General features: G+C 45.9%; 3 non-coding genes and 2 pseudogenes across 3 annotated transcripts; all 5 read right to left on the reverse strand.

Annotated features, from left to right (window-relative positions):
* Nucleotides 1-5506: 5506 nt before the first annotated feature.
* On the reverse strand, nt 5507-5608 carry LOC142728483 (U2 spliceosomal RNA; annotated as a pseudogene).
* A 4368-nt stretch (nt 5609-9976) lies between these two features.
* LOC142728468 (U2 spliceosomal RNA) lies at nt 9977-10183 on the reverse strand (annotated as a pseudogene).
* Nucleotides 10184-16299: 6116 nt separating this feature from the next.
* Nucleotides 16300-16490, reverse strand: LOC142728482 (U2 spliceosomal RNA). Its single transcript, XR_012877614.1, has one exon. It is a non-coding gene; the product is annotated as a U2 spliceosomal RNA (small nuclear RNA).
* Nucleotides 16491-22634: 6144 nt separating this feature from the next.
* On the reverse strand, nt 22635-22825 carry LOC142728445 (U2 spliceosomal RNA). Its single transcript, XR_012877589.1, has one exon. It is a non-coding gene; the product is annotated as a U2 spliceosomal RNA (small nuclear RNA).
* A 1242-nt stretch (nt 22826-24067) lies between these two features.
* On the reverse strand, nt 24068-24258 carry LOC142728446 (U2 spliceosomal RNA). Its single transcript, XR_012877590.1, has one exon. It is a non-coding gene; the product is annotated as a U2 spliceosomal RNA (small nuclear RNA).
* Between the last annotated feature and the right edge of the window lie 299 nt (nt 24259-24557).

A 24557-nucleotide genomic window follows, 5' to 3' on the forward strand; every position in this document is an offset into this window, starting at 1 on the left:
CGCAAGCCATGAAGCAGCAAATAATAAATAATAACAGTCGTCAAACATAACATGACAGTATAATACACAGTACAGGCTAGCCTATGCTATACATTACACCACATGCTACACTAACATTCTTGCATTCACTAAAGCCAAACAACAAAGCATTACAGACAAGTGATGGGATAGGGGAGTGGGTAGGAGGGGATAGGGAAGGGGGAAATCACAGGCCCGAAGCTTTATTGAAAGACAACACACAAGAAGGGAGAGTGGGGGGAAGGGGAGTATCAGTCCTCTTCCTCATCGACGTCCGGGCTGTCCCAGGTGGAATAGTCTCTGAGCAGGCTGTGGATCAGCCTGCGGCAGTCCTGGACGGACACACTCTCTCTCCGCAAAATCAGACGGTTCCTGGCGAACCATATAGCGTCCTTAAAGCAGTTCATAAGGCGCCAGGCTTCCTGGATTGCTCCATCCGTGGTATTCCCAGGAAATAGTCCATAAAGTACCGAGCGGTACGACAGTCTGTTCCTGGGTACTGAGTCCTTGAGTTCATGTTCCAAGGCTTTCAACAGACCCTGTGCAAAGGGGCACTGCCAGAAAATGTGCAAAGATGTTTCCTCCGTGAAGGGGCACCTGGGGCAGTACCGGGTCTTGCACAGGTTGCGGGCATGCATGAATGACCTAAGAGGCAGTCCTCCCTGGATGGCCATCCATGAAATGTCCTTGTGCCCGTTGGTCAACCTGCCAGATGACACGTTAGTCCAAACAGTCTCCAACGTGTCGGCATGAAGCCCTGGAACAGACTCCAGTGAGTCCTTTGCTCTGATGTGCTTGTGGATCGTCTTAGGTTTCCACAAGTCGGGCTTAAGACCCTCCAGTTGATGCTCCCTCACAAACCGGACGACATCTCCGTAGAACCAGGGAGCGTGCCAGTTGTAAGGGAAGGAGCTGTCCCACTTGTCCCAGCCAAAACCTCGCCAGAGGGGAAGGAGGAAGTAGCGGGACATGGCCTTGCCCGCAGAGCCGTTTGCTGTCCTCAGAGTCCTACGAACACAGTCACATACAAAAGCGATCCGCAGCAGAGTGGGAATGTCGGGTATACCCTTCCCACCTTTGCGGGGCTCCTTGTACATAACAGTCCGCTTTACTCTGTCCATTTTCGAGCCCCAGATGAAGTGAAACACAGTCCTGGTAATGGCCCTCGAGACGGTGGCAAGAGGGGGCCATGCCTGTGCAGTGTATTGTAGCACAGGCAAGACTTCGTTACGCAGGACCATTGCTTTGCCCTCAATAGTGAGTTGTCTGAGGCTCCACAGTCCGATCCTTTGGTTGACTTTGGCCAAGCGTTCTTCCCACGACTTTAGGGCTGCACCTTCCTTACCGAACCAGACTCCCAGAATTTTGATGAAGTCCGGCTTGATAGTAAACGGGAAGGAGGCAGGAGAAGGCAGGTACCACTTTCCGAAGAGCATGGCTTCCGACTTCCCGCAGTTGACTTTTGCCCCTGACGCGCGTCCGAACTCCTCACAGGTCTGGACGAGTGCAGTCACCGAACTCTGGTCAGCGCAGAAGACGGTCACGTCGTCCATGTACAGCGAGCATTTGACCTCGAAGTGTCCTGGACCTGGTGCGGTGATCCCTCTGATCTCTCCATTCTGCCGGATAGCCTCTGCGAAGAGCTCTATAACACAAACAAAAAGGAGAGGTGAAAGAGGACAGCCTTGTCTAACCCCCGACGATACAGGAAAGGGGTCAGTCTTCCAGCCGTTCACCAGCACCGAGCTGTAAATGTCGCAATACATCAGGTTAACATACAAACAGAACAACCTGCCAAGCCGCAGCCTACGCAGAGCCTTACCCATGAATTCGTGAGAGACCCGGTCAAAAGCCTTCTCCTGATCCAGACTGACCAGGGCCGCGTGTGTACGGCGGCTTTGCATGTAATGCACCGTGTCCCTCACCAGGGCAAGACTGTCGGCCACCCTACGGCCAGGAATGCCGCAGGTTTGGTCCGATCCGATGATCTGTCCGATGACAACCTTCAGTCTGTTGGTCAATACTTTGGCGAGGATCTTGTAGTCCACGTTCAGGAGAGAGATGGGACGCCAGTTTTTCAGGTCACATCTCTCCCCCTTCCGCTTATACAAGATCGTGATCATGCCTTCTCTCAAGGACGGTGGCATTCTACCCTCCACCACCATCTCCTCATAGAGCTCCAGCAGGTCCGGACAGATCAAGTCCCCCAGCGCTACATAGAGCTCTGCTGGGAGACCATCACTGCCCGGGGTCCTGCCGGGTCTGAAGGATTTAGCGGCAGAGAGCAGTTCCTCCACCGTCAGGGGTACGTCCATAGCCTCCGTACCTGCAGGATCAAGATGATTAGTGATACCTGACAGGAATTTATCGGCGGCTTCGGGGTCAGTGGTTTTCCGGGAGTAGAGGCTTCGGTAGTAGTCTGTGACGACTCCCATCACCTCCTTCTTCCCAGAATGCATGTTTCCGGTCTCATCTCGGAGTTCCTTCAGGGGCGTGTGGCCGGCATGGAGTTTCCTGAAAAAGAACGAGTTACATTTCTCACCCTTCTCCAGGTTCTCCACCTTGGACCGAAAGATAATTCGCTTGGATTCCTCCTCAAAGTGCCTTTTCAGGCCCTTTTTGGCTTCCTCCAGCTCCTTCCTGACGTCCCAGCCGCATTGAAGGAGGTCTTGCAGGGATCGCAGCTGACGCTGCATCTCTCTGAAGTCTCTCTTCCTCTCACACGCCTGTTGACGACTTTTTGCCTGAAAGAAACAACGAAATTCAACTTTAACATATTCCCACCAGTCACAGGTTTTGTCAAAGAAAACTTTATCATTCCTCCAAACAATATAGGCGTCTCTAAGTTCCGCCAGTACCTCCTCTCTTTCCAGCAGGGCACAATTCAGCTTCCAGGAGCCAGGGCCGGGAGGAAAACCGTGGCCGATGGCACCCTGGAAGAGAATGGCCCTGTGGTCAGAGAAGAAGCAGGGGATCATGGAGTGCCCATGCTGCTTGACTGCCCGGGAGGTGAACACAAAGTCAATCCGAGAACGAAGTGAGCCATCGGGTCGGCTCCATGAATAGTTCACAGAGCCGATCCCCATGGAGCCCACAACGTCCTGCAAGGATGCTTCGGTTACCATCTCGATAAGCAGTTTGGAACTGACATCCAGCTTGATTGAAGTGCCGGAACTTCGTCCATCCTCTTCGATGGGGCAGTTGAAGTCCCCGGCCATCACCACTGCCCTAGTGGTGGCGAGCTGGGTCCGCAGGGTCTGGAATAGTTCCAGGCGCTCAGCCTTCATAGGGGGAGCGTACACGTTGATGAGCCTAATCGGCTCTCCCGCCCAGGAACCGTCTACGACCAACAAGCGGCCGCAGACGAGCTCCTGGACAGAGTCAACAGTAAATACGCTTCCCCTAATCAGGATGGCAACCCCTGCAGACTTACAGTCGCCCCCACCAGACCAGTAGGACGGGCCATGGGTCCACTGCCTGGCCAGGTGATGATATGACCTGGAAGAGGGGAGAGTACATTCCTGCAGCATAAATATATCACTCGACTGCTTGGAAAGAAAAGTTAGCACCATCTGACATCTAGTCCTATCTCTAACACTCCTCACATTGAGGCTAAAGATGTTAAGTTTAGCAGCCATGGGGGAGAATAAAGAAGGTTAGTGCAAACGATACACCTTAGTTACCAGTCCGGTCGGGCGGATCCTCCTCGCTTGGTGGGTCCGAAAGATCCAGCAGGCCCTCTGACAAAAATTGTTCCAGGATTGTAGCCACCTGGATGTCTGTTGTGAAGTCGATGACCTCAGGTTCAGACACGAGTTCCTCCACCATCTGCTCCATTTCCTCCTGCTGCGCAAGGGAATCTTCGCAGATTTCCACGACTTGTCGCTTTGAGGACTCAGCCGCTGGGCTGTCCCTCACCTTTCTCTTCCTCTGGATGGCACCTGAGGAGACAAGAGGGGGAAAATCCTCCAGGGAGAGGACTCCAGCAGCTGGAGAGGAAGATGTTAGTGCTGCTGGAGCTGGGGAGAAGGGAGGCTGGGTTGGGAGAGGTGCAGGTGACAGGACCACTGAGATGGGTGGGTAGGAGAAGGTGAGAGCCTCAGTGGGGGTGACAGGGGTTGGGGACGGGGGGGTGGGGAGGGCCGGGCGAGGGAGGGTGGGAAGGGTAGGGCGAGGGAGGGCCGGGAGAGGGGGGGGAGGGACTGTCGTCTTCTTACCATCCTTCTTTTTCCCGGTCTTCTGTGCCGCTGGAGCTCTGGCTGGGGCGGGGTTCCCTCTGGCTGGAGCTTTCGCTGCTACAGTTGCCCAGGATCGATCCCTCTTCGGGCAGTCCTTGTAAGAGTGGGCTGCTTGTCCGCAGAGGTTGCACATTGTCCGTTTCGGGCAGTCTTTGGTCTCGTGTCCTGTTACCCGGCAGTTCTTGCAGGCGTCCTCCTTGCAGTCCTTCATCGAATGACCCTTCTTGCTGCATCTCCTGCAGATCTGCGGCATGTCCGGGTAGTAGATGAGGCCGTAGGAGTTGCCCAGCGAGAATGACTGGGGCAGGTGCTGGAGGCCGTCTTCCGCGCTTGAATCCTTGTTGAGTCGGACGATTACCGACCACTTGCCAGTCCAGAAGCCGAGTCCGTTCAGGATGTGGGTGGGTTCCCTCACCACTGTGCAGAACCGCTTCAGGAGCGTGGTGATGTCTTTGCCGGGGGTGTGTGGGTTCCGCATTGAGACCGTCACCCGCCTTTCCTCTCTTTGGACAGGGCAGTTGCCCACAAAGCGAGAGAAAGGGGATTCAGGCCTCGCCGCTTTCACCATCTCCCAGTACCTTCTGCAGATGTTGATCGAAGCGAAGGTCACGAAGAACATCCCGGTCATGAAGGCCTGGATGCTGATGGTCTCCGGCTTAGCGAAGCCCTGGTCCAGGAGCATCTTCTGGCAGAACACTTCTTCCGTCATGTCCGGCACTCTCCCGTCCACCTCCTTCAGCTTCAGGGCCACCGTCTGCTTCATCCAGGGCTCCAGGGTTGGAGCAGCCTGGTTCGGCTTCCTGGTGGCCTGTCCGCTTGAGGAGGCTTCAGGAGGAGATGTCCTGGCCTGGGCCGGCTCACCTGGTCCATCAGCCTTCTCCTTCTGGGTGGCAGGGTTGCTGGTTGAGGCCATGGCTTCTTCCAGCTGTTCCTGTCGCTTGGGGAGGATCTTCGATAGCTCTTTCCCGAAGGGGGCGGAGCTATGCAAATCTTCTCCTTGCTGGCCGAGGTTCTTCCACGAAATTTCTTCCGCAGCGGTTCCTCGTCGAGCTTCTTCTTCTGCGGCCGAGCTTCTTCGAAGATCCCCTTCAGCAGCGGCTCTTCTCCGAAGTTCTCCTTCTTCTTCCCGGCAGCGATCTCCCGGAGCTTCTTCCTCGATGGCGGCTTCTCCCTTCTGGATCGTCGTCTTCGCTGGTTCTTCTCCGCAGTTCGTCGCCGGCTTCGTCTGGAACGCTCTTGGATCGCTAAGCTAGTGTTTATAGCCCCCAGTGGTTCTCCGAGCTATCTATCCTTACAAGGACTGATAAGAACAGATACTACACTTGATCTTAGCCAAAAGGCCGAGAAGCGATAACCCGAACGGGCCGCGAAAATCATGCGACAACCTATCAAATGCTTTTTCAAAATCAATAGACAACACACTAACCTCTTGCTTTCTCTCCCTTGCATCCCACAACACATCTCTCAACAAACAAAGATTCTCCCCAATCCTTCTCCCAGGAATTCCACACACTTGATCCTCCCCAATCACCTGATCTATCACATCTCTCATTCTATTGGCAATCATTTTAGCAAAAATCTTATAATCCACATTCAACAAAGTTATAGGTCTCCAATTCCTTACATCCTTCTCATCCCCTTTCTTATAAATCAGCACAACCACTCCACTCTTCATACTCTCCGCCAATCTACACTTTTCCCGCATAAAAACATATATCTCAATCATATCCAGCTTAATCACATCCCACATTCTCTTATAAAACTCCACTGGCAACCCATCCTCTCCCGGTGTTCTATTCACTGACATGCTTTCAATAGCTGATTTAACCTCTTCCTCCCCAACTCCTCTCATCAGCCTATCACACTCCATTCTCTCCACCTGCTTCTCAATCACAGCCACCACCTCAGACTCCAAATCTCTATCACACTCCTTTACTGCATACAATTCTCTGTAAAACTCTTCAACCACTCCTAACACCACTTTCCCTTTTACCAGATTCCCATCCTTATCATACACACATACCAAATCCTCTTTCTTCCCAATCACTTTTTTAAAAAAATATCTCGAACATTTCTCATTCTTTTCTAACTTATCCAATCTTGCTTGATACATAATTTCCTTACCCTTTTTCACCATCCATTCTTTCATATTCTTCTTAACTTCCTCAATCTTCTCATCCACCTCCCAACCATTCTTCTTCAAACTTCTCAAAAACCCCAATCTTTTATACAAGCACTCATACTTTCTCCTTCTACCAGCCGCTCTTCTATAACCAGCTTTCTTAAAATATACTTTTGTCTTTTCCTTCACCCAATCCCACCACTCTAACACATCTACAAACTCATTCTTCCTTCTACACCAACTCCCATACAAATTAACATATTTCCCATACACCTCCTCATCTTCTAACAAATTAACATTTAATTTCCATAAACCCCTCCCACTTATACATTCCACATCCAAAACCAGTTCACACATCACACACTCATGATCTGAATATATTACCCTCATTTGCATATAGTTTTTACCCATCACACCTTTCGACACAAAACACATATCTAGTCTTGAACTATAAATACCCCTGTCTGAAAAATATGTATCTTGGGAGTCTACCCCACATAATTTTATCACATCCTTCAACTGAAAATCAAACAATATATTTTTAACCACATTACCAGACACATCCACATTTTTTCCATCAATCTCACAATTAAAGTCCCCTATCCACACAACCGGATCCTTCCCAGGCAAAAACATTTTCACTTTTTCAAACAGTTCCACTCTTTCATTCTTATTAACTGGAGCATATATATTAATTATACGAACATTCACTCTATTAAATCTCACCACCACCATCACACACCTTCCCTCCTCAATAACAGTATGACTACAAATTTCTATTTTTTTGTTTTTGAATAGAATCCCCACACCATCATTTCTATTTTTGTTTGACACTGACCATATTGCAGGCCCGTGCACCCACTCCTCCTGCCCCACCACAAAATCCAATCCACACTCTTGAACACAAATGACATCAACATTTTGATTTGCTAATATGTCTAGTATAAGAGCTCTTCTGGCTCTACTCCTAAACATACGCACATTGGATGACAAAAACTTCAAAGACATAATCTAAAACAACCCAAAGGAAGAAAATTTAGCAACGCCATTATTTTAAGATTTTCCTCTGGAGTACTTTGGAAGAACTTTCTCCGCCAGAGCCTGTATCCATATGGGCCTCAAATAAAGATTCGAATGGGTTCTCCAACGAAATCGCCTCTTCTTCCACCTTCTCAAAACGTGGCTTTTTTGCCGTTTTCCTGGGGGGACGAAAACATTCTGCACCTGTGACAGTCACTTCCCCCCCAGGAGGTTCATCTTCCTCAGAGAGAGACCAGTCTATTCTTGCTGACTCATCCATCAAAAGGCTCATGGGAGATTCCACAGCTGGGCTAATCAACCCCTCCCCCATCTCCACCTGCTGCTGGTCTTGCACAGCTTCATTTTGTCTTTTTTCAGCCTCCTCAGACATCCTCAAGATTCTTGCTCCTTCCTCCCTCTTCCTATCAAGATCCATTTGATTCCTTTGCTTCCTAGCCTCCTCCTGCTTCTTCCTTTCTTCCCTCCTCTTTACCACTTCAGGACAGTCTCTGTACATATGTCCAGTCAATCCACATAAATCACAGGCTCTAGGCTGTGGACACGCCCCAGCCTCATGTCCAGGATTTTTACAGTTCCTGCACAGTTTAACCCCTGGGCAATCCTCCTTTAAATGGCCAAATTTAAAACAGTTCCTGCAAAAGGATGGCTGTCCTTGGTAATACAGGTAGCCTCTGTTTCCAGCCACAGAAAAATTGGCAGGTGGGTGTCTCACTCCCCCAATACAGCTTTCATCAGGTCTTAATTTCACCCAGAATTTATATGTTCCATTAAAGATGTTAAGGATACTTTTCTGCCTTACCCCTCCTTTCACACTTAAACAGTACTGTCCAAGAAAGTTCTTTAGGATATTAACATCCGTGAAAGGGTTAAATACATGGATAAAGACAGTTTTTTCCTCTAGTTCAAACAGTGGAACAAATGTGACATTCCTCAGTACCTGGTTAGATGCATTAGTCTTCAGGCATTCATAAAAGAGCAGGCAGGTCCCATCCACATAAAAGGAAATGTCATAGATACCTTGTTTTTTTGATTCTTGAATACAAAATACATCATTTTCCAGGGAAATACCCGCCATCTTCTCCACAATTTCGTGTCCAACATATGAGATGCTGTTCTTCACGCTGTCAGAGATCTCCACCTTCAGCCGGACTGTCTTCTGGATACCTGAGGAAAATTCCATACCTGCCATCTTTTCAGCCTATCGGTCCAGGACCATAGGAGGATCGCCACTCAAAAGGTCTCCTGCTACCACAGGAACACTCGCACCCCCGACCCAGACCAGAGCAATAAACTCTGATCTGAGCCAAAAGGCCGAGAAGCGATAACCCGAACGGGCCGCGCGTTGCCCGAGCCTGCCCGATACTGCTGTTCAGCCCTTGCAGCGATTCAGCCTACTTCTAGGCAATTCCATGGGGCCCTGCAGGCTCACACACTCACAGCTACACGGGAGGTGAATAAAGGCCGGAGAGGAAGCCAGACAGGATTTGCTTCTTTTGCTTGCACCACAATGCAGTGCTGAAAGAGGAGGAATCTACATAAAAACGCCTTCCTGGCAACGCCCAAATGCCCTGCTGCCATGCAGATAAACACTGGCAGCGGCAGCAAGTGCATGCCCACAGCCACCCCTTGTTCCATCACACCTTGTATCAGCTGTAATCCAGTCCAGTCCAGTGCTGCCTGCTGAGCAGCACTGACCAACACTGCCTGGGCCCAGGCTTTTATCTCTGAGGCCCCATTATGATGTCAGAAAGCTGGCTCTGGCTCCTCAGGGCTCCACTATGACACGTGCAAAGTTCTGTCTGAACTTTATATAAGACGGTGCGGCACAGTCAGTCACTCAGTGTTGCCTGAGAGGGCAACACTGCAACAGCCGGCCGCCAGGCTGTCTTTTTTTGCACAGCTAGTTGCCTCCAGGAGGCCACAAGAGGGAGACAAGGGACTGCAAAATGGAAAATAAGCATCCACCAACTTTACAGACAACTTCTCCTTGCTCCTACAACCTCCATCCTTGCACAGTTTGTTATTCTTCTAGGTAACATAGTAACAAATCCAAATTGCTGCTCTCTTTGTAGGCAAGCAAGGCTTTGTTGCAACTGCAATTCTTACTCCTTCTTGAAATGTAGGGACGACAGTACATTCCATCACATCCATCTAGTGTACACAGGTAGGTCCATTGTGGCGGGCGGGCGGGCGGCTTTAATGGCTGTTTGCTGTTCCCCTACTCCACTCCACTATTTGACTGTGGTGCTGCATCAATCAGTGGCTGGCTCAGGTGCAGCTCTTTAACTTACCTAAAAGGGAGGGCGGAGAGAAGACAAGGAAGGTGAATGAGCTGTTCCAATGTGAAATGCCGGAAACACAGACACACAGACGACACAAAACAAGAGGTGGCAATGTATTCATTAATTGCATTTAATCAATTTGCTCATTATCACTCATGCATTGTCCAACAGGTGTTGAAATAATGGGATTAAAAGGGGAGATCCCTTCAGAAAGACAGAAACAATGGCAAACACAAAAAACACTTTTGGAATCTGATTTTAGTCAACACATAAGGAAAGGGTGCACCGGTCCTGGAAATACTGCAATACCAGGTCAATGCGTGGAGTGGACAGAGCAAGCTCTATTTCCATCTCCCTGTTCTAAAAATCCATTTAATATATGGTCCCCAGATAGGGGACGTATCAGATATTAAACTGATAAGAACAGATTTTTTTTTTTTTTTTTTTTTTTTTTTTTTTTTAACCCTCAGAGGTAAAAATATAAGTTCATTATATTTTTTGCACCTCAAACACTTTCACCAAACGTACACTCTGTATTTAGTGCGTTTCTTTAAGCTCATCATCGGGTCAATGATTTTTCTTTTTTAAACATATTTATTTACATTTACAATTAAACAAAAAAGGCATACAATCCCATCACCTTAGTCTAAACCCTTCACTCCACCCACCATTTATACTTTAACTACATACCTCCACTTCAAAAATTTCCAAATACCCTCTGCATCTGCTTCCCCAAACCTTTTCTTGTCCGACAAATATACTACATACATTCTATCCAAAATCATCCTCAAACACCCTTCTACCGTCACTTCCTTTCTTCTAAAGACATACAAATTCCTTACATCCCACAAAACTTCTTTAATGATTGCTAACATAATACACCACACCCTCTGTTTTTTCCTATCTAACATTCCCAACCCAAACATTATTACCTCAAACGTCAGTTTTTTAACCCCAACCACCTCTTTACACAAAGGACTCACACCCTTCCACACTTCCTGAGCCACATCACAATTCCAGAATAAATGTAAAATACTTTCACACCCTCCACACCCCACTCTTGGACATGCTTCGCTCCTCCCAATCCCACGATTTCTTTGAAACTCTCTCACAGGCAACGCTCCATGCATACTTTGCCATATAATCTCTTTCTGTCTATTTGTTATCCCATCCATTTCCAAACTCTTCCATACTCTCCCTACATTCGCCCTTCTCACCATATTTATAGGACACTGCACTTCTTTTCCTTCAATACATCTCAACATCTCTTTTTTATTTCTCAACACATCACCCTTCCCCAACAACTCATAGCTTTTCAAGAACTTTTCCACATACAGATACCACTTTGGACATATAAGTGCATACGGCACTCTTAAATCTCTCCCTATCCATCCTAATCTGCATAACACACTCCCACTCAGATATCTTACCATACATGCAAATTTCCAATCACCTCCCATCATCCTTCTTACTGCAAACACACTATTCACTCCCAAATATACCTCAATATTAGGAAACCCCATTCCCCCATTCTTTACACTTTTCCTCACAGTCTCTCTCTTCACTCTCTCCATCTTAGAACCCCAAAAAAATACCATCAGCACTCTATTCAATCTTCTCAGCATCATATACCCTGGCGGAAAGACAAAAGCAACATACAACAAAATTGGTAAAATCACACTTTTAATTATAAGAATCTTCCCAGCAAAAGACAATTCTCTCAAACGCCAGAAATTCATTTTCTTAATAATCTTTTTACCAACATCCTCCCAACTTTCATTCCCATCCAATTTTTCATCAAATTTCACCCCCAAAATCTGAATCGCTCCTTCCACACATTTTACACCTAAATCTTCTCTCCTCCCAATGTTCCCAAACCTCTTACATTCACTCTTATCCCAATTTACTCTAAATGCAGATGCCCCACAGAACAAAGCAGCTAACAATTTTGCACGCCTTACCGCAGCATCGGATTCACAGATCACACACACATCATCCATGTATGCTAATACTCTTACTTCTTTCCCACCACAACCAGGAATCTTCACACCTCTCATACATTTATCCTTCCGAAACATCTGTAATAAAGGCTCAATCGCACAAATAAAGGCAATCGGAGACAGGGGACACCCCTGCCTCACACCGGAACCCACACTTATCTCACCACCAACCCATCCATTAATGAGAATCTTACTATACACATTCTTATACAACACTCTTACAACATTCACAAAGTCACTAGGAAAACCCATTCTTACCAAAACTCTAAATAAAAAATCATGCGCCAAACGATCAAAAGCCTTTTCAAAATCAATTGACAGAACATTCAATACTTGTTTCCTCTCCATGCTATCCCATATCACATCTCTCAGCAAACACAAATTCTCACTAATCCTCCTCCCCGGCACTCCACACACTTGCTCCTCCCCAACCACCTGACCAATCACATCTCTCATCCTATTTGCAATCAGCTTAGCAAACACCTTATAGTCCACATTCAACAAAGTAATCGGCCTCCAATTTTTAACATCATTCACATCCCCTTTCTTATAAATCAAAACCACCACCCCACTTTTCATACTTTCAACCATCCTACCATTCTCCCACATAAATTTATAAACTTGCACCACATCATCCTTAATCACATCCCACATTTTTATGTAAAATTCCATCGGTAACCCATCATCCCCTGGAGTCTTATTCACAGCCATACTATCCAACACTCTCTTTACTTCATCCTCCTCAATGTTTCTCATCAAATTTGCATATTCAATTACTTCCACCCTATTTTCAATCATACTCACCACTTCAGCCTCCAAGTCCCTATCAATCTCTTTCACTGCATACAATTCTTTATAAAAACTTTCAACCACAGGAAACACTGCTTTTCCTTTCACCACCCTTCCATTTTTATCATACACTCTCACCAAATCCTCCTTTTTCCCCACTACTTTTTTGAAAAAATACCTAGAACATTTTTCCCCCTTTTCCAATTTATCTAATTTTGACTGATACATAATCTTTCTACCTTTTTCTAACAACCATTCCCTCATCTCATTTTTCACACAATCAATATCCTCATCCACACTCCAACCTCTCTTTTTAACCTTCTGGAGAAAATTCAACCTTATATTATAACATTCATACCTCTTCCTTCTCTCCACAGCTTTCCTATAACCAACCTTTCTAAAAAACACACGTGTTCTTTCTTTAACCCAATCCCACCATGTTATTATATCCACAAAATCACCTTTTTTCTCACACCAAAACCTATATGTATCCACATATTTTCCACAAACACTCTCATCATCCAACAAACTCACATTCAATTTCCATAAACCCCTCCCACTCCCACAATCCTCATCCCAGACCAACTCACACTTAATGCACTCGTGATCAGAATATCCTACCTTCATTTGCATATATCCCTTACCCATCACCCCCTTAGAAACAAAAATCATATCAATTCTACTACTGTGTCTCCCACTATCCGCATAATAAGTATCTACTATAGGGTTAACACCACACAGGTGCACTACATCCCTCAATCCAAAATCAGTGAGTACAGACTTTAGCACATTCCCAGACACATCCAAATCCCCTCTAGTATCACAGTTAAAATCCCCCACCCACACAATATGTTCCCTACCTGGCAAAAACAGTTTAATTCTCTCAAACAACTCCACTCTCTCTTCCTTTTTTGCAGACGCATACACATTAATTACACGCACATTCGCACCACATACTTTTATAACCACTAACAGGCACCGCCCCTCCTCAATCACTGTGTAGCTACAAACCTCCACCCTGCTACTCCTAACCAAAACCCCCACACCATCATTTCTATTGTGACTAGAACATGACCATATTGCTGCACCAAAACCCCACTCCTCCTGCTTAACTATATACTCTATCCCACACTCCTGCACACAAATTAAATCTGCTCCACTGAAAGACAATTCCTCCAAAATGGCTGCTCTCCTGGCCCGGTTTTTAAACACCCGGACATTGGAAGACAAAATTTTAAACGACATTTTATAACTGCCCTAGGCAGAAAAAGGTGAAAAAACACAAAGCAGAACCCTCAAACTTTCCGGGTTAAAGGCCCGGGAGAGTTTTCTTCACTAGTCTCATACTCCATGTTCGGCTCAAACAATAACTGAAAGGCATTCGCCGTCTCCACACTTTGCGTCTCCACCACTTCAATTCTCTGTTTTTTTGGAAAGTTCCCCACTCTCTGTGGGCGAAAAGACATCTCCACTTCTCTCACTGGACTCAACACTCCAGAGGAAGACCATTCTGATATCCTCTGAGATTCTTCTACCACAGGGCTTGGCATGTCCTCAATGAAAGTTTCCTCAATTGCCTGCACCTGCGTGCTATCTCGCTCAGCCTCAGCCAATATTGCATCAAGGATTTCTTTCTGCCTTTGCTCCTCCACCTCCCTTTCTATCCTTAACCTCTCATTGGCTTCCTCTTGCTTCTGGATATTCTTCTGTCTCTGTGCCTCTCTTTCCTTTTCCTCTTTCTCCTTTCTCTTCTTGCCCACTGGGCAATCTCTATACAGGTGCCCCACTTCACCACACAAATCACACGATCGGGGTTCCGTACATGCACCTGCCTCATGTCCAGCCATCTTACAATTCCTGCACACCTTCACCCCAGGGCAGCATTCCTTAGTGTGACCAAACTGGTGACAGAACCGGCAAAATTTTGGCATATTTTGATAATACAAATATCCTCTATAGCCAGCAATGGAAAAGGACAATGGAGGGCTCTTAACTCCACCAATACAATCCGGGTCCAGCTTAAACTGGACGAAAAATTTATAAGTTCCATTAAACACTTTCAATGAGCTGGTCATTTTGGTTCCCCCTTTCACACTGGTGCAATATAAACTCAAAAAGTTCTTGATTAAATCCAGCTGGGTAAATGGGTTGAAGACATGTACAAATAGTACCCTCTCTCCCATAGCAAATAGAGGCACAAAAGAGACATTTTTCAAAACCTCACAGTTAGCATTCACTTTTAAGGCTTCATAGAAATTTAAACAGTCATTTTCTTCTTGAAAGGACACATCATACAATCCTTGCTTTCTGTTTTCTTGCACACAGAATAATTTATAAAGAGGGATACCTGCCATGTCGACCACCAGCTTCCTTCCAACAAATTCAATGGTGTTCTTACCAGAATCACTTGGGTCTACCTTAATTCGAATGGTTCTCTCCACTGGTGTTGTCCTTGCTGCATCCATGCTGACTATACCTGCCGATCCACGATCACAGAACGATCACCACTCTGGTTCCTCCCAAGGGAAAACCCGCACCCCCTGACCAAGACCAGAGCAATAAACTCTGATCTTAGCCAAAAGGCCGAGAAGCGATAACCCGAACGGGCCACGCGTTGCCCGAGCCTGCCCGATACTGCTGTTCAGCCCTTGCAGCGATTCAGCCTACTTCTAGGCAATTCCATGGGGCCCTGCAGGCTCACACACTCACAGCTACACGGGAGGTGAATAAAGGCCGGAGAGGAAGCCAGACAGGATTTGCTTCTTTTGCTTGCACCACAATGCAGTGCTGAAAGAGGAGGAATCTACATAAAAACGCCTTCCTGGCAACGCCCAAATGCCCTGCTGCCATGCAGATAAACACTGGCAGCGGCAGCAAGTGCATGCCCACAGCCACCCCTTGTTCCATCACACCTTGTATCAGCTGTAATCCAGTCCAGTCCAGTGCTGCCTGCTGAGCAGCACTGACCAACACTGCCTGGGCCCAGGCTTTTATCTCTGAGGCCCCATTATGATGTCAGAAAGCTGGCTCTGGCTCCTCAGGGCTCCACTATGACACGTGCAAAGTTCCGTCTGAACTTTATATAAGACGGTGCGGCTCAGTCAGTCACTCAGTGTTGCCTGAGAGGGCAACACTGCAACAGCCGGCCGCCAGGCTGTCTTTTTTTGCACAGCTAGTTGCCTCCAGGAGGCCACAAGAGGGAGACAAGGGACTGCAAAATGGAAAATAAGCATCCACCAACTTTACAGACAACTTCTCCTTGCTCCTACAACCTCCATCCTTGCACAGTTTGTTATTCTTCTAGGTAACATAGTAACAAATCCAAATTGCTGCTCTCTTTGTAGGCAAGCAAGGCTTTGTTGCAACTGCAATTCTTACTCCTTCTTGAAATGTAGGGACGACAGTACATTCCATCACATCCATCTAGTGTACACAGGTAGGTCCATTGTGGCGGGCGGGCGGGCGGCTTTAATGGCTGTTTGCTGTTCCCCTACACCACTCCACTATTTGACTGTGGTGCTGCATCAATCAGTGGCTGGCTCAGGTGCAGCTCTTTAACTTACCTAAAAGGGAGGGCGGAGAGAAGACAAGGAAGGTGAATGAGCTGTTCCAATGTGAAATGCCGGAAACACAGACACACAGACGACACAAAACAAGAGGTGGCAATGTATTCATTAATTGCATTTAATCAATTTGCTCATTATCACTCATGCATTGTCCAACAGGTGTTGAAATAATGGGATTAAAAGGGGAGATCCCTTCAGAAAGACAGAAACAATGGCAAACACAAAAAACACTTTTGGAATCTGATTTTAGTCAACACATAAGGAAATACTGCAATACCAGGTCAATGCGTGGAGTGGACAGAGCAAGCTCTATTTCCATCTCCCTGTTCTAAAAATCCATTTAATATATGGTCCCCAGATAGGGGACGTATCAGATATTAAACTGATAAGAACAGATTTTTTTTTTTTTTTTTTTTTTTTTTTTTAAAACCTTCAGGTTTGGATTGATTATTTTTAAAAACACTCGTTCATATCCTGTCGATACTTACTATCAGTATCCAAGACATTCTGAACGATTCCATCCAATCATCATCAGGCTTTTTCATTTTAGTTTTTTAAATTTTCATATAACACAAAGCAAATACAGAAACAATATCAAAAATTCCACCCCTCCACTACACTCTCACCATATACCTCCACTTCAAAACCTTCCAAATCCCTTCTGCATCCACCTCCCCCAACCTTTCCTTATCTACCAAATACACTGTATACATCCTATCCAATACCATTCTCAAACATCCTTCCACAGTTACATCTTTCTTTCTAAACACATACAGGTTCCTAACATCCCACAAAACCTCTTTTATAATTGCTAACATGACAAATAATACCCTTTGATTTTTCTGACTTACACTCGCAAGCCCAAACAAAACTATTTCCATACATAACCTATTAATCCCAACCAACTCCTTAAGTAACGGACCCATACCCCTCCAAACTCCCTGTGCCACCCCACAATTCCAAAACAGATGAACTATACTTTCACTCCCACCACACTTCTCTCTCGGACACAAATCACTCCTCACAACTCCACGATTTTTCTGAAACTCTCTAACTGACAACCCACCATGCAAACTCTGCCATACAATCTCTCTCTGTCTATTTGTAATACCATCTGTCCTCAACCCCTTCCACACCTTACCAACACACTGACCTCTTACCATATTTATATTACATTGGACTTCCATATCTTTTATACACTTAAACACACTCTTCTTATCTTTCAAACATTCTTTCTTCACCGCTGTCAATCCAAACTTCCTCATAAAATTCTCAATAAACTCATACCATTTAGGACTCACAAACGCATACGGCTTCCTTAAATCTCTTTTCATCCATCCTATTTTTCCCAACACCTTCCCACCCAAAAATCTCACCATGCATGCAAATTTCCAATCACCTCCCAGCATCCTCTTCACTGCAAACATCACATTCACCCCTAAATACACTTCAATATTAGGAAAATTCATACCCCCATTCACCCAGTCCTTCAACACAGTCTCTCTTTTCACTCTCTCCATTGTCGTTCCCCAAAAAAACACAAACACAATTCTATTCAATCTCCTTACAACCATATACCCCGGAGGAAACACCACAGCAAGATACAGAAAAATCGGCAAAATCACACTTTTTATCACCATTATCTTTCCTTCAAACGTCAACTCTCTCAAACTCCAAAATCTCAACTTCCTACTCACTCTTTTCTCCACATCTACCCAACTCTCACTTCCATCCAATTTTTCATCCATTTTAACCCCCAAAATTTGAATCGCTCCGTCCACTCTTTTCACACCCAAGTCCTCATTCATACCTGAACTTCCAAACCTCTTATACTCACTTTTCTTCCAATTTACCCTAAAAGCTGACGCACCACAAAACAAAGACACCAATAATTTCGCCCTCCTCAAAACTGCAAAAGAATCACACAGCACACACACATCGTCCATATACGCCAACACTTTCAGCTCTTTCCCACCACTCCCTGGAATCTGCACCCCTCTCATACACTTATCCTTCCTAATCATCTCTAATAATGGTTCTAAAGCACACACAAAGACTATAGGGGACAAAGGGCATCCCTGTCTTACACCCGAACACACCTTCACTTCTTCGCTCACCCATCCGTTTATCAAAACCTTACTGCCCACACCCTTATACAACATCCTCACTATATTCACAAACTCTCCAGGAAACCCCATCCTCACCAACACTTTAAACAGAAAATCATGCGACAACCTATCAAATGCTTTTTCAAAATCAATAGACAACACACTAACCTCTTGCTTTCTCTCCCTTGCATCCCACAACACATCTCTCAACAAACAAAGATTCTCCCCAATCCTTCTCCCAGGAATTCCACACACTTGATCCTCCCCAATCACCTGATCTATCACATCTCTCATTCTATTGGCAATCATTTTAGCAAAAATCTTATAATCCACATTCAACAAAGTTATAGGTCTCCAATTCCTTACATCCTTCTCATCCCCTTTCTTATAAATCAGCACAACCACTCCACTCTTCATACTCTCCGCCAATCTACACTTTTCCCGCATAAAAACATATATCTCAATCATATCCAGCTTAATCACATCCCACATTCTCTTATAAAACTCCACTGGCAACCCATCCTCTCCCGGTGTTCTATTCACTGACATGCTTTCAATAGCTGATTTAACCTCTTCCTCCCCAACTCCTCTCATCAGCCTATCACACTCCATTCTCTCCACCTGCTTCTCAATCACAGCCACCACCTCAGACTCCAAATCTCTATCACACTCCTTTACTGCATACAATTCTCTGTAAAACTCTTCAACCACTCCTAACACCACTTTCCCTTTTACCAGATTCCCATCCTTATCATACACACATACCAAATCCTCTTTCTTCCCAATCACTTTTTTAAAAAAATATCTCGAACATTTCTCATTCTTTTCTAACTTATCCAATCTTGCTTGATACATAATTTCCTTACCCTTTTTCACCATCCATTCTTTCATATTCTTCTTAACTTCCTCAATCTTCTCATCCACCTCCCAACCATTCTTCTTCAAACTTCTCAAAAACCCCAATCTTTTATACAAGCACTCATACTTTCTCCTTCTACCAGCCGCTCTTCTATAACCAGCTTTCTTAAAATATACTTTTGTCTTTTCCTTCACCCAATCCCACCACTCTAACACATCTACAAACTCATTCTTCCTTCTACACCAACTCCCATACAAATTAACATATTTCCCATACACCTCCTCATCTTCTAACAAATTAACATTTAATTTCCATAAACCCCTCCCACTTATACATTCCACATCCAAAACCAGTTCACACATCACACACTCATGATCTGAATATATTACCCTCATTTGCATATAGTTTTTACCCATCACACCTTTCGACACAAAACACATATCTAGTCTTGAACTATAAATACCCCTGTCTGAAAAATATGTATCTTGGGAGTCTACCCCACATAATTTTATCACATCCTTCAACTGAAAATCAAACAATATATTTTTAACCACATTACCAGACACATCCACATTTTTTCCATCAATCTCACAATTAAAGTCCCCTATCCACACAACCGGATCCTTCCCAGGCAAAAACATTTTCACTTTTTCAAACAGTTCCACTCTTTCATTCTTATTAACTGGAGCATATATATTAATTATACGAACATTCACTCTATTAAATCTCACCACCACCATCACACACCTTCCCTCCTCAATAACAGTATGACTACAAATTTCTATTTTTTTGTTTTTGAATAGAATCCCCACACCATCATTTCTATTTTTGTTTGACACTGACCATATTGCAGGCCCGTGCACCCACTCCTCCTGCCCCACCACAAAATCCAATCCACACTCTTGAACACAAATGACATCAACATTTTGATTTGCTAATATGTCTAGTATAAGAGCTCTTCTGGCTCTACTCCTAAACATACGCACATTGGATGACAAAAACTTCAAAGACATAATCTAAAACAACCCAAAGGAAGAAAATTTAGCAACGCCATTATTTTAAGATTTTCCTCTGGAGTACTTTGGAAGAACTTTCTCCGCCAGAGCCTGTATCCATATGGGCCTCAAATAAAGATTCGAATGGGTTCTCCAACGAAATCGCCTCTTCTTCCACCTTCTCAAAACGTGGCTTTTTTGCCGTTTTCCTGGGGGGACGAAAACATTCTGCACCTGTGACAGTCACTTCCCCCCCAGGAGGTTCATCTTCCTCAGAGAGAGACCAGTCTATTCTTGCTGACTCATCCATCAAAAGGCTCATGGGAGATTCCACAGCTGGGCTAATCAACCCCTCCCCCATCTCCACCTGCTGCTGGTCTTGCACAGCTTCATTTTGTCTTTTTTCAGCCTCCTCAGACATCCTCAAGATTCTTGCTCCTTCCTCCCTCTTCCTATCAAGATCCATTTGATTCCTTTGCTTCCTAGCCTCCTCCTGCTTCTTCCTTTCTTCCCTCCTCTTTACCACTTCAGGACAGTCTCTGTACATATGTCCAGTCAATCCACATAAATCACAGGCTCTAGGCTGTGGACACGCCCCAGCCTCATGTCCAGGATTTTTACAGTTCCTGCACAGTTTAACCCCTGGGCAATCCTCCTTTAAATGGCCAAATTTAAAACAGTTCCTGCAAAAGGATGGCTGTCCTTGGTAATACAGGTAGCCTCTGTTTCCAGCCACAGAAAAATTGGCAGGTGGGTGTCTCACTCCCCCAATACAGCTTTCATCAGGTCTTAATTTCACCCAGAATTTATATGTTCCATTAAAGATGTTAAGGATACTTTTCTGCCTTACCCCTCCTTTCACACTTAAACAGTACTGTCCAAGAAAGTTCTTTAGGATATTAACATCCGTGAAAGGGTTAAATACATGGATAAAGACAGTTTTTTCCTCTAGTTCAAACAGTGGAACAAATGTGACATTCCTCAGTACCTGGTTAGATGCATTAGTCTTCAGGCTTTCATAAAAGAGCAGGCAGGTCCCATCCACATAAAAGGAAATGTCATAGATACCTTGTTTTTTTGATTCTTGAATACAAAATACATCATTTTCCAGGGAAATACCCGCCATCTTCTCCACAATTTCGTGTCCAACATATGAGATGCTGTTCTTCACGCTGTCAGAGATCTCCACCTTCAGCCGGACTGTCTTCTGGATACCTGAGGAAAATTCCATACCTGCCATCTTTTCAGCCTATCGGTCCAGGACCATAGGAGGATCGCCACTCAAAAGGTCTCCTGCTACCACAGGAACACTCGCACCCCCGACCCAGACCAGAGCAATAAACTCTGATCTGAGCCAAAAGGCCGAGAAGCGATAACCCGAACGGGCCGCGCGTTGCCCGAGCCTGCCCGATACTGCTGTTCAGCCCTTGCAGCGATTCAGCCTACTTCTAGGCAATTCCATGGGGCCCTGCAGGCTCACACACTCACAGCTACACGGGAGGTGAATAAAGGCCGGAGAGGAAGCCAGACAGGATTTGCTTCTTTTGCTTGCACCACAATGCAGTGCTGAAAGAGGAGGAATCTACATAAAAACGCCTTCCTGGCAACGCCCAAATGCCCTGCTGCCATGCAGATAAACATTGGCAGCGGCAGCAAGTGCATGCCCACAGCCACCCCTTGTTCCTTCACACCTTGTATCAGCTGTAATCCAGTCCAGTCCAGTGCTGCCTGCTGAGCAGCACTGACCAACACTGCCTGGGCCCAGGCTTTTATCTCTGAGGCCCCATTATGGTGTCAGAAAGCTGGCTCTGGCTCCTCAGGGCTCCACTATGACACGTGCAAAGTTCCGTCTGAACTTTATATAAGACGGTGCGGCTCAGTCAGTCACTCAGTGTTGCCTGAGAGGGCAACACTGCAACAGCCGGCCGCCAGGCTGTCTTTTTTTGCACAGCTAGTTGCCTCCAGGAGGCCACAAGAGGGAGACAAGGGACTGCAAAATGGAAAATAAGCATCCACCAACTTTACAGACAACTTCTCCTTGCTCCTACAACCTCCATCCTTGCACAGTTTGTTATTCTTCTAGGTAACATAGTAACAAATCCAAATTGCTGCTCTCTTTGTAGGCAAGCAAGGCTTTGTTGCAACTGCAATTCTTACTCCTTCTTGAAATGTAGGGACGACAGTACATTCCATCACATCCATCTAGTGTACACAGGTAGGTCTATTGTGGCGGGCGGGCGGGCGGGCGGGCGGCTTTAATGGCTGTTTGCTGTTCCCCTACTCCACTCCACTATTTGACTGTGGTGCTGCATCAATCAGTGGCTGGCTCAGGTGCAGCTCTTTAACTTACCTAAAAGGGAGGGCGGAGAGAAGACAAGGAAGGTGAATGAGCTGTTCCAATGTGAAATGCCGGAAACACAGACACACAGACGACACAAAACAAGAGGTGGCAATGTATTCATTAATTGCATTTAATCAATTAGCTCATTATCACTCATGCATTGTCCAACAGGTGTTGAAATAATGGGATTAAAAGGGGAGATCCCTTCAGAAAGACAGAAACAATGGCAAACACAAAAAACACTTTTGGAATCTGATTTTAGTCAACACATAAGGAAAGGGTGCACCGGTCCTGGAAATACTGCAATACCAGGTCAATGCGTGGAGTGGACAGAGCAAGCTCTATTTCCATCTCCCTGTTCTAAAAATCCATTTAATATATGGTCCCCAGATAGGGGACGTATCAGATATTAAACTGATAAGAACAGATACTACACTTGATCTTAGCCAAAAGGCCGAGAAGCGATAACCCGAACGGGCCGCGCGTTGCCCGAGCCTGCCCAATACTGCTGTTCAGCCCTTGCAGCGATTCAGCCTACTTCTAGGCAATTCCATGGGGCCCTGCAGGCTCACACACTCACAGCTACACGGGAGGTGAATAAAGGCCGGAGAGGAAGCCAGACAGGATTTGCTTCTTTTGCTTGCACCACAATGCAGTGCTGAAAGAGGAGGAATCTACATAAAAACGCCTTCCTGGCAACGCCCAAATGCCCTGCTTCCATGCAGATAAACACTGGCAGCGGCAGCAAGTGCATGCCCACAGCCACCCCTTGTTCCTTCACACCTTGTATCAGCTGTAATCCAGTCCAGTCCAGTGCTGCCTGCTGAGCAGCACTGACCAACACTGCCTGGGCCCAGGCTTTTATCTCTGAGGCCCCATTATGGTGTCAGAAAGCTGGCTCTGGCTCCTCAGGGCTCCACTATGACACGTGCAAAGTTCCGTCTGAACTTTATATAAGACGGTGCGGCTCAGTCAGTCACTCAGTGTTGCCTGAGAGGGCAACACTGCAACAGCCGGCCGCCAGGCTGTCTTTTTTTGCACAGCTAGTTGCCTCCAGGAGGCCACAAGAGGGAGACAAGGGACTGCAAAATGGAAAATAAGCATCCACCAACTTTACAGACAACTTCTCCTTGCTCCTACAACCTCCATCCTTGCACAGTTTGTTATTCTTCTAGGTAACATAGTAACAAATCCAAATTGCTGCTCTCTTTGTAGGCAAGCAAGGCTTTGTTGCAACTGCAATTCTTACTCCTTCTTGAAATGTAGGGACGACAGTACATTCCATCACATCCATCTAGTGTACACAGGTAGGTCTATTGTGGCGGGCGGGCGGGCGGGCGGGCGGCTTTAATGGCTGTTTGCTGTTCCCCTACTCCACTCCACTATTTGACTGTGGTGCTGCATCAATCAGTGGCTGGCTCAGGTGCAGCTCTTTAACTTACCTAAAAGGGAGGGCGGAGAGAAGACAAGGAAGGTGAATGAGCTGTTCCAATGTGAAATGCCGGAAACACAGACACACAGACGACACAAAACAAGAGGTGGCAATGTATTCATTAATTGCATTTAATCAATTAGCTCATTATCACTCATGCATTGTCCAACAGGTGTTGAAATAATGGGATTAAAAGGGGAGATCCCTTCAGAAAGACAGAAACAATGGCAAACACAAAAAACACTTTTGGAATCTGATTTTAGTCAACACATAAGGAAAGGGTGCACCGGTCCTGGAAATACTGCAATACCAGGTCAATGCGTGGAGTGGACAGAGCAAGCTCTATTTCCATCTCCCTGTTCTAAAAATCCATTTAATATATGGTCCCCAGATAGGGGACGTATCAGATATTAAACTGATAAGAACAGATACTACACTTGATCTTAGCCAAAAGGCCGAGAAGCGATAACCCGAACGGGCCGCGCGTTGCCCGAGCCTGCCCAATACTGCTGTTCAGCCCTTGCAGCGATTCAGCCTACTTCTAGGCAATTCCATGGGGCCCTGCAGGCTCACACACTCACAGCTACACGGGAGGTGAATAAAGGCCGGAGAGGAAGCCAGACAGGATTTGCTTCTTTTGCTTGCACCACAATGCAGTGCTGAAAGAGGAGGAATCTACATAAAAACGCCTTCCTGGCAACGCCCAAATGCCCTGCTTCCATGCAGATAAACACTGGCAGCGGCAGCAAGTGCATGCCCACAGCCA

The sequence above is a fragment of the Rhinoderma darwinii genome, unplaced genomic scaffold (assembly GCF_050947455.1).
Source record: "Rhinoderma darwinii isolate aRhiDar2 unplaced genomic scaffold, aRhiDar2.hap1 Scaffold_677, whole genome shotgun sequence".
Classification (NCBI taxonomy): domain Eukaryota; kingdom Metazoa; phylum Chordata; class Amphibia; order Anura; family Rhinodermatidae; genus Rhinoderma; species Rhinoderma darwinii.